The sequence below is a fragment of the Rhincodon typus genome, chromosome 14 (genome assembly GCF_021869965.1).
Source record: "Rhincodon typus isolate 14 chromosome 14, sRhiTyp1.1, whole genome shotgun sequence".
Taxonomy (NCBI): Eukaryota; Metazoa; Chordata; class Chondrichthyes; order Orectolobiformes; family Rhincodontidae; genus Rhincodon; species Rhincodon typus.
The window spans coordinates 11,494,443-11,507,023 of record NC_063345.1 but is presented as its reverse complement, the minus strand read 5'-3'; the positions used below and the strand labels follow the sequence as shown (position 1 = coordinate 11,507,023).

At 40.8% G+C, this 12,581-nt stretch overlaps 1 protein-coding gene across 2 annotated transcripts in view; it reads right to left on the bottom strand.

Annotated features, from left to right (window-relative positions):
- LOC109920948 (RPA-related protein RADX-like) overlaps nucleotides 1-2,680 on the bottom strand; it is a 63,485-nt gene extending 60,805 nt beyond the window's left edge. For both annotated transcript variants that reach the window (XM_048605232.1, XM_048605231.1), the window contains exon 1: nucleotides 2,505-2,680. The gene's annotated coding sequence lies outside the window, so the exon portion shown is untranslated. The remainder of the gene's footprint in view (nucleotides 1-2,504) is intronic.
- Between the last annotated feature and the right edge of the window lie 9,901 nt (nucleotides 2,681-12,581).

The following is a 12,581-nucleotide window of genomic DNA, read 5'->3' as shown; positions in this document are numbered from 1 at the left end:
ACACCCCAACAGTAAAATTTTAACAGGAGGGAATAAACAGTGCAACTCAAAAGCTGAGGAATAGGATGGAAACATTCCTGAAACTCACATTAAGCAATATCGACATTGTAAAAATTACAGCAACTCACAACATTTGATAATGGAAACGTAACTGCCACTGGTACTGAAGACTACAATGAGACAGCAAGAACTGCAGATGCTGGAGTCAGAGATAACACAGTGTGAAGTTGGAGGGACACAACTGGCCAGGTAGCATCAGAGGAACAGGGTATCTGGCATTTCGGGTCTGATGCTGCCTGGCCTGCCGTGTTCCTCCAGCTCCACACTGTGCAATCTGAAGACTAGAATGGCAAGTTTTGTTTCTGAACAAATCTCACTTTGTTTGTATTTAGCATTCAACTGAGATCTTCAATTGAAAATTTGACTTTCCCGAGCTTAAGCAGGACTTTCAACAAGGCCTCCATTGGAAAAGTAGTTGTGCTTAATTAAGAGAAAACAGCTAAAACCAGTTCCTCTATAAGTGGGTCAGTTAGGCTTTTTCTGTTAGAAGCAGATGAAACTAGCCAAATTAGTACCACTTAACACTTGAATGCAACAGCCAATAGAGTGCTGAAGTTAGATGTTTAAAGAAGGAAGGGGCTGAGAGAGAAGAGATTCTCCATTGCATTTACTCTTTCTAATTTGTTTCAGACTCCTGGAATTGGTTCTTACTCTGAACAGGAGGAAAAGTTAGATATTAGGTATCCAGTCAGTGACTAAGGTTTATTCCATTCCTAAAATTCAACATAATATAACGATGAGTGGGAAGGTGGATAAAATATATTAAAAAGTAAGTCATCATGAAGTTGAATAAAATGACAAAGCCATTCATTAGAACACAATAGGATGGCAAAATGGGTGATGTGACACAGCTGTAGCATGTGGGAGCTCCTGGCCATCAGTTTGGTCCAGGGCAAAAATTTGCTACCGTAAGTGTTTGAACTGTGAGCAGTTTCAGTTCTAAGTTAATGAACTAGAAGCTGAATTACTGATACTGCAATGAGTTGGGATGGGGAATTTTACATGGATGCTTTGTACCAGGAGGCAGTTACACATCTTTAGATTGGGGTCTGATTTAGTCAGTGTTGTGGGATAGGAGAGTGTAACTGTGAGAGAGGCAAGGAAGGGAACCCAGAAGGTGGGAGCCTCAGTCCTTGCAAATGCCTAACATATTTGAGGTTCTTTCAGCTTGTTCTGGATAAGAGTGATGGCTGCAGAGTAAATGAGCTAACTGACTATGGCACCATGGTACAGAAAGCCATTCAAAGAGGGAGGAAAAACAAAAGAGAGTGTAGTGATAGTAAGGAGGGCTTTGTGAGCGAGATGGGGTGGTGGGTAGGCTTGACATTGTTCTCTGCAGCAAAGCCAGGGGTCCAGACACCTGCATTGCACCCAGGGCCAGGGTGTGGGATAAGTGCTCCAAGCTGGAGACAAACTCACAGTGGAAGGGTAAGGATCTAATTGCTGTGATCCATGTGGGGATCAACAACATGGCTGGTCAAAAGAGGTTCTACACTGCTAGTAATGAGGAGCCAGGTGCCACATTTAAGAAGCAGAACCTCAAAAGGTTATAATCTCTGCCTGAACCATGTGCAAATTGCAAGAGGGTAAACAAGGTGAGACAGATGAAGGCATGGATGAATGACTGGTGCGGGAGAAGCGGGTTCCAGTTCATGGACACTGGCACCAACAGTGCTGAAAGGTGGGATCTGTACAATCTCCACCTGAACTGTGTTGGAGCCAATGTTCTTACCAACTACATAACTAAGGAAGTAGAGAGGATTTTAAACTGAATAATGAAGCAAGAGATCAAATTTGGGAAGAGGTGGTAAATCAGTGAGTAGAGTCAAGACCAAAGAAACAAGTATTAAAATAACAAATGATAAAAAGACCATGATAGAAAAGCATACAGAATATGAACTGAAGAGCCAACTAACAGATAAAACATGAATTTACTAAAGAAATAATGTTTAAAAAACATAAGTCTGTATCTGAATGCATGTCGCATTGAAACAAAACAGGTGAACTGGGAAATAAGTAAGTCCCATCTGATAACCATATAAAGATGTGACTGTAAGATGACACAGGTTTGGGACCTGAATCTTGAAGGGTACAGGACATTTTGAAAGGACAGGAATGTGGAAAAGAAGGAATGGCTTTGATAGTTAGTATTAACACAACAGAGAGGGGCAACCTTAAGTCAGGCTTAAATATGGAAACCAGGATGTGGAAGCAGTTTATTTAGAGGTGACACATTTCAAAAGGCAAACACTGGAGCAACACTGGAAATGTTACTGTATCTCCGTCATATTGGAGATGTCACTCAGTCTGATCAATATTAAAAATGTGTACAGGCTCAATAGTATTGGAAATGCTAATGTCTCCCAATGAGCTATACTGGAAATGGTACTATATCCCATACAAGTAATGGCGATGTCAAATCTGATCAATAGTAAAACTGTTACCTCAACTCATCCACGCAGCAAGATTGGAAATGTCACTGAAGCTCACAATCTGCTGTGACTGTTCTTAAACAATTCCAGCATTGAATCCTGTGGCTGTCTTCGTGTAGTGAAAGTCTCAGTAGCTGGATCCGGTTTTGACAGAATGGCGGAACTGTCAGCGGAACCAATCTCAACGGAACTGGGTAAGAGTATGAAGCCTGAGCCAATCCCTGTCCTGAATTGTACGTTTCAAACCACTGAGAACTGGGACGTAACAAACTGAGGGTGGAGATATTAAAGGGACCATCCCTTAAAGGGCTAGCGGAGCTTGGAAAGTGTCGGCAATGATTACTGTATAGGAAATTTACTGTCCAATCCTGCCTGCATGAGTGAATGATTGAATGAATGACAAGCTTCCAGATCAATACAATTGCCACTTTACCGGTCACAATATTCATTAGTTTAAAATGTAACAACCTGTTTCCTTGTAGCTATACCAAGCTCGGGTTCAGCGCTGAACTTCAACCGCCCGGGATAAGATGTTGAGACTCAGTTCTTAATTGAATAAATTTAAGTATTGATTATCCTCTGAGAACTGAGGGTCAATTCTGGACTGAATTATGAGACATGGAAAACTGGTTAAAACTCTTTAAGGGAGCCCAGCCTGTGTTTTAGGACGTTTGACTGACTGAAGGTGCTTCGGGTGGATACAAACATGTATAACCTCTCATCACTTACGAATATACAACGGGAGCAAGGATGCCTTGCGGCAACTTGTAACAGGGCTTTGGTAAAACCACACCTCGAATAGTATAGCGTGGAGCCGAGCCGACCCGACCCGAAACGTCAACTTTCCTGTTCCTATGATGCTGCCTGGCCTGCTGTATTCCTCCAACTCCACGCTGTGTTATCTCTTACTCCAGCATCAGCAGTTCTTCCTGAAATAGTTTTGGTCTACCTATCTGAGGAAGGATGTTCTGGCTATTGAGGGACTGCAACAAAAGGTTTACCAGGTTGATATTACAAAGAAAGACTGGATAGGTTACGACTAAATTCACTGCAGTTTAGAAGAAAGCGGGAGGGGAGGGGAGGGGAGGGGAGGGGGTGGGGCGCAGGAATCTCATACAATCTCGACAGTGTGGAAGCAGGCCACTTGGCCCATCAAGTCCATACTGACCCTGTGAAGAACATCCCACCCAGACCCAAAAATAGAAATTACTGGAAACGATCAGCAGGTCTGGCAGCGTCTGTGGAGAGAAATCAGGTAATTTTTCAGGTCAAGTGATGCTTCTTCAGAATTCACCCAGACCACCCTTGTAAACGTGCATTTCCCATGGCTAATCCACCTAACTTCATGGCTCTGGATACAATGGCAATTTAGTGTGGCCAATCCATCTAACCTGCATATCCTTGGATTGTGGGAGGAAACCAGAAAATCTGGAGGCAGCCTACAGGGGAACGTGCAAACTATACGCATACAGTCAGCCAAGGGTAGAATCGAACCCCACTCCCTGGTGCTGTGAGGCAGCAGTGCTAACCACTGAACCACCATGCTGCTACTATCCCATAGAAACATATAAAATTCTAACAAGGCTAGATAGGTTAAACACAGGAGGATGTTCCCAATGACAGGAGAGTCCAGAACTAGGGGTCACAAATTAAGGATATTGGATAGGCTTTTTAGGACATAGATGAGCAGAATTTTCTTCACTCAGAGAGTGGTGAGACTCTGGAATTCTCTGCCACAAATGAACTGCTGAGGCCAATTCAAGAAAGATCTAGATATTAATCTTAGGATTAAAGGGATAACATGATACAAGGAAAAAGAGGGAACAGGGTACTGAGTTGAATGATCAGCCATGATTATTGAGAATAGTGAAGCAGGCTCAAAAGGCCCAAATGACCCACTCTTGATCCTGTATTCTGTGTTTCTAACTTCTAACCCAAGTGTGGAACACATACTTTCAGGAATGCATTATTGGTGAACTCTGATTGCAGTGTGAACCCTGTGCTGAAAGTTTAAGATATCTTTAAGCTTCAGAATTTTATTAATCTCAGACAAACACTGCAAGACAGAACAAAGCCAGCATTTATTGCCCAATTCAAATTGTCCTCAAGAAGGTAACGGAAGGAACTGCCATCTTAACTACAGCTGTGTAGTTTTTACTGGGCCATTTCAAGCAGGATTAAAGAGTCAAATATATTTTTCTGAGTCATGTGTGGGCCAGGCTGGATAAAAATGGCAGATTTCCAAACCTGAGGACACTTGAACTGATAACTGGAATTTCATCACGAACCCCAAAAAGATCAAAGCACTCCCACCTTTCTGATTGAACACCTCCCACGTCCCTCTGTCCTTCACTTTATTTGTAATTGCAGTTAGCTTCCTCATATTGTCTCACACTGACCATCATCTGCAGCTTTGACTGCCATCTACCAGCACCTCCAGCATGGTCATGGATACCCTTTCCCCTGTTCCTCTGTGGAAAAAGATGTGAAATTGACAAATTTTAATGAGGTCTCCACATGACAGAATAAGCTCAGAGCAGCTGAGGAGAGAGGGTTAAAGGAGCAATTCTGCAAGACAGTTGTAGCATTTGTCCCAGTTTGGCCAATCCCAGGAAGAACTCAGCTTAAATGGGCAGAGCAATTCTATTACATGCTGAAGTTCTGAACAGCTGGATCTTTCCTATGCAGCATTGTATTGGAATGCACACAACTTGGTGTTTTTTGGCAGGAGTGGCACATATAATAGCCCGAACAACCAGCCCAATACTGTCCCATCCACCACTGAGTTAACCACTATAATACACTAGATGGATTGATTGTTTGATTTATTGTTGTTGTTTGTACTGAGAGACAGTGAAAAGTGGTGTTTTGCATGCTATACAGGCAGATTGTACCATACAAAGTGCATCCGTATAGCAGAACAGTGTGCAGAATACAGTGTTACAGAAGGTGCAAAGAGAGACAGAGATAAGAATTAACATTTGAGAGGTCCATTCCAAAGTCTGATGACAGCAGGGAGGAAGCTGTTCTTGAATTTGTTTGAACGTGTATTCAAATTTTTATATCTTCTGCCTGATGGAAGAGGGCGGAAGAAAGTAGAAGATTGTTCATCAGCTGCAGGGGTGTGACTCTCTCCCACTGAGCATCGCAGTTCCCACCATCCACCACTTTAGTCCACCCACAGCTGGATAGTGGCTGTAGTTTTTTGTCTCCTTACATTAGGAGGGGTATACTTCCATTGAAGACAGTTCAGAGACGTTTTGCCAGGTTGATCCTGGGATGAAGGGATTGCTTTTGAGACAAGATTGGAGTTCAGACAAATGAGAGTTGTTCTTACTGAAATTTATGCAAATATACGGTTGTGTGACAAAGTGCTGGTATTACTCGTGAGCCAATTCAGAACTAACGTACACAATTTAAAAATGAAGGAAACTGGAGCACACAATGGAAACCCACCCAGGCACGGGGAGAATGTGCAAACTCCACACAGTCACCTGAGGTTGGAATGGAACGCAGGTCCCTAGTACTATGAATTTGCAGTGCTAACCACTGAGCCATGGACCATCCAATTAAGTCATCCCTGACTCTTCCAAACTCCAGCAGATGTAGGCCTAGCATGTCTAGCCTTTCCTCATATGGTAATCTGCTCATTCCAGGTATTAATCTCAAAACGCTGTCTGAACTGCTTCCAACACATTAACATGGTGATGGACTATATCTCATTACATTACATCACTTTGTCAAAATTGAAGCACTTCAGTTATGTGGAGAGATGGGAGAAGCTGAGGTGCTCCTTGGCATACGAAAGATTCAGGGGAAATCTGATAAGGGGTTTCAAAATCAGGAAGAGGTTTGACAAAGTGAGTGTTGCTGACTACCCTCAGTAAGGAGATGGGAGCTGCTATCTGTAGGGCACCAACCCAAGACTCAGGATTATCAATGGGCCCAGCTAGGCCACTGATGAGTGAGGGCAGAATGGGTTGTTGCAGGGGTGAATGGGGGATCATAATTGTTTATGCCCCACACGCCTTCCTGATGCTGGGTCCCTCGATCAGTTATACTGGGCAAGACAGCAAATCCCTCCAATGCCCCAACAGGTTTGCTGTTCAGTCTCCACACATGATGCGTCCTCCTGTCTATCATTGGTTGAATATCAGCAGGATTGGCGGCATGAGTCTTAATTGCCCACTGAAGGAGTCTGAGTTGGCGATGTGGTGCCTTCCTACTCCAGACATGATCAGGACAGGAGTAGGAAAACAGCAGTGCTTCCACCCACCATTCTCCTGCCTGATTAAATGTCCCCCCCAATCTGCAACCAAATTTATGTTAGGGGAGGGCAGTAAATTCTGCCCAATTAATGTGATAGAACTCACTTAAAATGACACTGCATTTACATCTAGTTCTATCCCATTGTCTATGCTAGGTATATGCACAAGCTATAAACTGTTATGAGTTATCCATACCATGCTGTGCAACTATTGCGTAAGGACAATTAACTACACGATTAACCACAGTCTTGTCCGTTTAGTAAAACTATTATCCTGTCAAATTCTCCAAATGTAACAACAGTTTTCCAATATTAGAATCAGACGTACAAAACAGCAATGAACCTTCAAATGGCCTTTACCAACAACAGCTTGAATGTAATAAACATCCTGTGGAGCTTCACAAAGGCAGTATAAAACAAAATATAGCACTTGGCCTGAGAGGAGGCATAAGATCTCATGGTCAAACTTTTCTGAGAAATTGTGTTTGATTGAACTGTTGTGGAAAATTGGTCAGGGAGATGAGACTCCCATTCTGAGATGGTTCACATCATGATCAACAATGGAAATGCTCTCAAACAAGGATTACAAGGGGAAATAAAATGAAATGCAATTCCAGTGCTATGTTACATTTGAAGCCCTATTAGTTTGGTTTGTTTTTTGATATAGAACACGGCTTCAAACCTCTGGAGACGCTTGTGATGAAAAATGAAAGTACTCTTTTTGAAAATCCACATAATCAAAACTGCCAACATTGACACCAGCACCAGTAGCTTCGTGAAATATATCTGATTCATGTTTATTCAAGTAATTTTATTCACAACAATATGAAAAAGCAGTCACATTCATTCAAGATGAATATACATTGGGAGTACAAAGTACTTTTTGCACATCTTGGATCATTTTAAACAGGATTGTCGCACTGTGTTGAAGAATATGTTGTTCGACTTTTATAATCACGGCCGTCGATTAAATAAGTTAAATTACCTTTTTATTACACAACATTGTGATAGCATTAGTAGTACTAACAGGTTGAATATCGTGATCCCATGTATCTATGAAAAGAGTACACTGCTGGCTTTATTGCATATTCATAACAGAATTAATTCTACTGCTTGCCTTTTGTTAGAGGCCAGCATGCTTTTTTAGAATGTGCTAAGCCCATATACTATGGATGCTGGAGATCTGAAATAAAAACAAACTGCTGGTGAAACTCAGCAGGTTTGGCAGAATCTGTGCAGCGAGAAACAGTTCACATTTTGAGTGACTCTTAACCACATTAGTGGACTTGAAATATTACCTCTGTCTCTCTCTCTCTCTCTGTCTTTGCACAGAAGCTGCTAGGTCTGCTGAGGTTTTCCAGCACTGTCGGTTTTTATTTAGAATTTAGATGGTCAGTAGCTAAAGTGGGCTGGGGACTCAGGATAACCATGTGGTTTCGTGGCATTAGGAGGTTGATCTTCTCGGAATGATGCAGTAGAAAGCTGATCTTGATTTGGGAATTCAGGGTGCGATTGCATTGAAGAGATGGAGGTTCTGGATAGAAGAGGATTCAATGGGAAGTCATGGAGATTGGGGATCCCATCAAGCTGGTGATCCATCTTCACTGAAAGTGTGGTGAAGTGGGCAGGAAGTATAAAGGAATGGGAGCTTTATGTGAAATGGGAGATCGGGGACAGATGCAAGCTGGAGTAAAGCCCCGAGTGCTATTGTAATGAAGCAGGCAAAGAATGAGTGGATGGGAAGGACCAGAGATGAAAAAGGGGAAGAAAGGATTAGTGCTGAGGAAATGTTCGGGACAAAGGAATGGACAGGAATAGGGATAAATAAGAATCACGCAGGAAAATAAACCAGGTTGTTTGCAATGAGCTGGCGTTTTGGTTATTTGAATTAAGATTTGGTAATCCAACTTTATTGGTAAGCCTAAATAAAAACTGAAAGAACTGTGGATGCTGTAAATCAGAAACAAAAGCAGAAATTGCTGGAAAAGCTCAGCAGGTCTGGCAACATCTGTGGGAGAGAAATCAGAGTTAACATTTCAGGGTCTAGTGACCCTTCCTCAGAACCTTCTGAGATTTTCCAGCAATTTCTGCTTTTATTATTGGTAAGATCATTGTTAGTCTGAGTTAGCAAAGGAAAGTTTCTTCAGAGAATCCCAGTTAAAATACTTTATTCTCTGTACTTACAAGATTTTACTTTTTAAGAATGCTCAACTAACAACACCAATTTTAGCCTGGCACTGGAAACTCTCATTTCACTGAGCTATTACACTATTCTAATCTGAAGACAGTCCTGCAGAGGTTCAGTATGGATTTGCAGGCAGTGCAAGAATGGTTAGAACACAATGTAAGCATCTGCCAAAAGCAAATAAGAGTAGCTAGAAAATGGAAACTGGGTCAAGTCTTTCAAAGTTAAATGTATGATAAATAGGAAGGATGTAAAATGCCTTTAGGAATGTACACATATAAAGTACGTTAACATCAAAACATTTTGGGAAATTTGATGACTTGAACCAACAACTTGGTTCTCAAAGAAGCAATTCAAGTATTTGCTTAATATCCTCAAATCCCACCACAATATGAGTGGAACTTTCAAACGAGTAAGTCAGAAATATCCCAATCACATCAAATGTACCATATATAACACAGTATCCCTGGTAACTCCTATCTCTCTCTGCTTTTGTTTCTTACTCTTTGGTGTACCCTGCCAACATCTGTGGGACTCGGCTGATTTGTTCTTAGTGTGTTTGCCTTAAAGGTGGTAAACTGCAGCAAAAGATCTGCAGTTGAGACAGATGCACATTAATGGGAATATTATATCAAACAAAATGCAAATCTCAATCAGATGCACTGAGGCAGATCCCAAGGGCAAATACTTCTAACTAAAGATTTAGATAAACAGACTCCAGTATTTAAGTCATTCTCATTATACGCTCTATTATTCCCTCCCTTTAATAATGTAATCTTTGCAGCAATTTCCATTTTCTTGGTCACACACCTATGCCCTCACTTGTTTTGGCAACTTGAGTTGTGTGTTTGTTTTGGTAAGAATTATAAAGACAAAATGTCAAGACAGATTCACAGTTGCTGTATAAAGCCATCTCTGTGATATTTTGTTTATTTAACTACACCTATTTCATATTTTGACAGAGCTTGTCATTTACCTAAATGATGTGTGTAAAAAGGATGTTAAATGGGATCTCTGACCCTTCCCTAACAGATTGTCCAGCAGAGCAGAATTGGAGCAGGAAACAGTTAAGAATTATGCTGCCATTCATCCTTTTCCTGTTAGAATTGACGTTCCCCTGTGAATGGTTGAAATAAACATCTTACTGAAATGAAAAAAAAATCAGACGTATTTTCTGTCTTCTGACCCATACTGACACTGGATGCCATGGCATTCTTCATTGCTATGGGAGCATGAGCAGAGAAATTTAACTCTTCAAGTCACAAAACTCTATCCAATCAATTTCAAAGGGTTTCAGTTATGCAGGTCATGGACCAGACATAAAACTCTTTGGTTCAGAAACCATTGACAACACAACATGACCACCCTTCTTACTGCAGGTATGACCGGGGAAAGCATAAGAACTGTTCAAATATATTTAAATGACTCTGAGACTAGATGTTCAGAGGGGTCAGGTGTCCTTGATAGGAAGAGTGTTGGGTTGAAATGGAGGTGGGAAGAGAGTACGAGGACATAGGAGATCACACCACAGGAGAAGAAAACCGTTGTTGGAAAAGCAGGAAATTGCTGACTCTGAGCACACACAGCAACAAGAGGCATGAGAAATTGAAAGATATTCACAATAACTTATTGAATGACAACAGCGACATCAAAGTCACCGTTTCCGTTCATCCACTTAGGTAGCACCTAGAATATAAGGTAATGTCACAAAGACTTGCAGAGCTGATTACAAAGATTCATAGCAAAAAGATTTCTGTCTCCTTTAAGCTTTGGATGAAACTGGAAACAAGATGACCAAATGCAAAATCCAATTGGAGACTTGTTTAATTGATCTTCAGTGATTAGTAGCCTAGCATTTCTAAATATTACAAAGAATTCAGGTGCATATTTACAATTAACAGGTTATGAGTTACAAATCGAGAATAAAAGCATCCCTAGTTGTGAACTTGCAACACTGGCTCTCAACAATTACAAAAATCTTTGATCTGTTCCTTTAAAGTGCTAACAAAATGGAGTTTTATTTAACTCTTGTAGAAGTGAAATTCATAAAAACATCCTTCATTTTAAAAGATAAGGTTTCATATACCTGTGTGTATACATACGCATATCTAAGTCTCTCTTGATAAATTTATACAGTGAGTGAATGCTAGTTTCTGGTACACAAAGAATTAGAAATAGGGAGAAAACATGAAAATAAAATAAAGCCCCTATCAAATGCTGTTGGGAATTTTTAGGTCATTTTCCAAAAATTGTGGTTGGCACAAAAGTCCATGTCTCTATGTTCATATCACCAAATACCATGCTTGGAATGCAGTAATAATTCACCGAGCTCATCACAGTGACTTAGAGAGGTAATACGTTGGATTCTATTCAAAATGTTTGTAAGAAAGATTTTCAAAAGTAGTAGTTTTGGTTCTTGCAAATCAACAAATTATTTTCTCAGTAATGATAAGTGGTTTCAAAACATCTGGAGCTGCTTCATCCCAGTGGACACTTCTCCCATTGCGGTTCCATGTGTGGTCACAGCATTTTTGGAAGATAAATAAAATTGATGCACAGCATAATAATGATATTCTCAAAATGTTCTTGCCCCAAGTCTAAAGCACACCTTGTTACAATGCAAATTATTAGGTTTTACAATCAAGAGAAATGACAACTGAGTGGCTGAATCTATTTGCGACAGCCCAGAATCACAATGACCTCCAATTGGCACGGAAATGAGTCTAGTTTCAGTGCTTTCCCTGCTTTGGTCAGTTAGCTGTAAAATAATTGAGTTCTATGCCTTAATTACAGAGCTAGCATGTTGGATTTTCCCTCCTACTGGCATCATTCAAAGTACACCAGAGACTGATCATTTTAAGAATGCTGATTGGCTTTACAACCCTAAAATTTGACCTGAACTTAAAACACAAATGTGAAGGTACCCCACTCAATACGGAGAGTGTCTTAAACCCAATCTAATGAAAGTGACCACTGACAGCAAAGACAACAAACAATATATCTAGTGGTTTGCTGTAGTCTGTACTTTGATGGCTTGGCTGCTGGTACTGAGGATCCCTAGATCTAACAATGAGATAGATATGTGAAACTGTGTCAAACTTAATTTCTTTACACCAGAACTTCCCTGCTTTCCAGCTCTCACCATTTCTCATTGTCCTGTCCGGTATTCACACAAGTGAGAATTCACCAATAACTGTATGAAAATAATGAAACTATGAATATAATTCAAAGATATATATTTGAACACTGATCTGACTTCCCAGTGTTATTTCTCTGAGATTTATTTACTGCACTGCTGGCTTTCTCTAATAACCTATTCTCTGTGATCACTCTACCTCTTTGACATTTCAGTCTGAATTTGCTGGGTTGAATCTGTGCTTTTTTCTCTTTCTTTGCTTTTGCTTATTTCTCTTTCAACTGTTTTTTTGAGACTTGCCCCACTTCATTTTTTTGCTGCTGTCCCTGCTCACCTCTCCCTCTGCTCTTTTATTGCAAACTTCCCTATTTCTCTGCTTTTTTTCTACTCACCTATCTTTCTCACCACTCTTTATCTGTTCATCTCTTTCCCTGCTCTCTCTCTGCTCACTTCTCCCTCTGCTCACCTCTCTCTCTGCTCTCTTTCAGCTCACCTATCTCC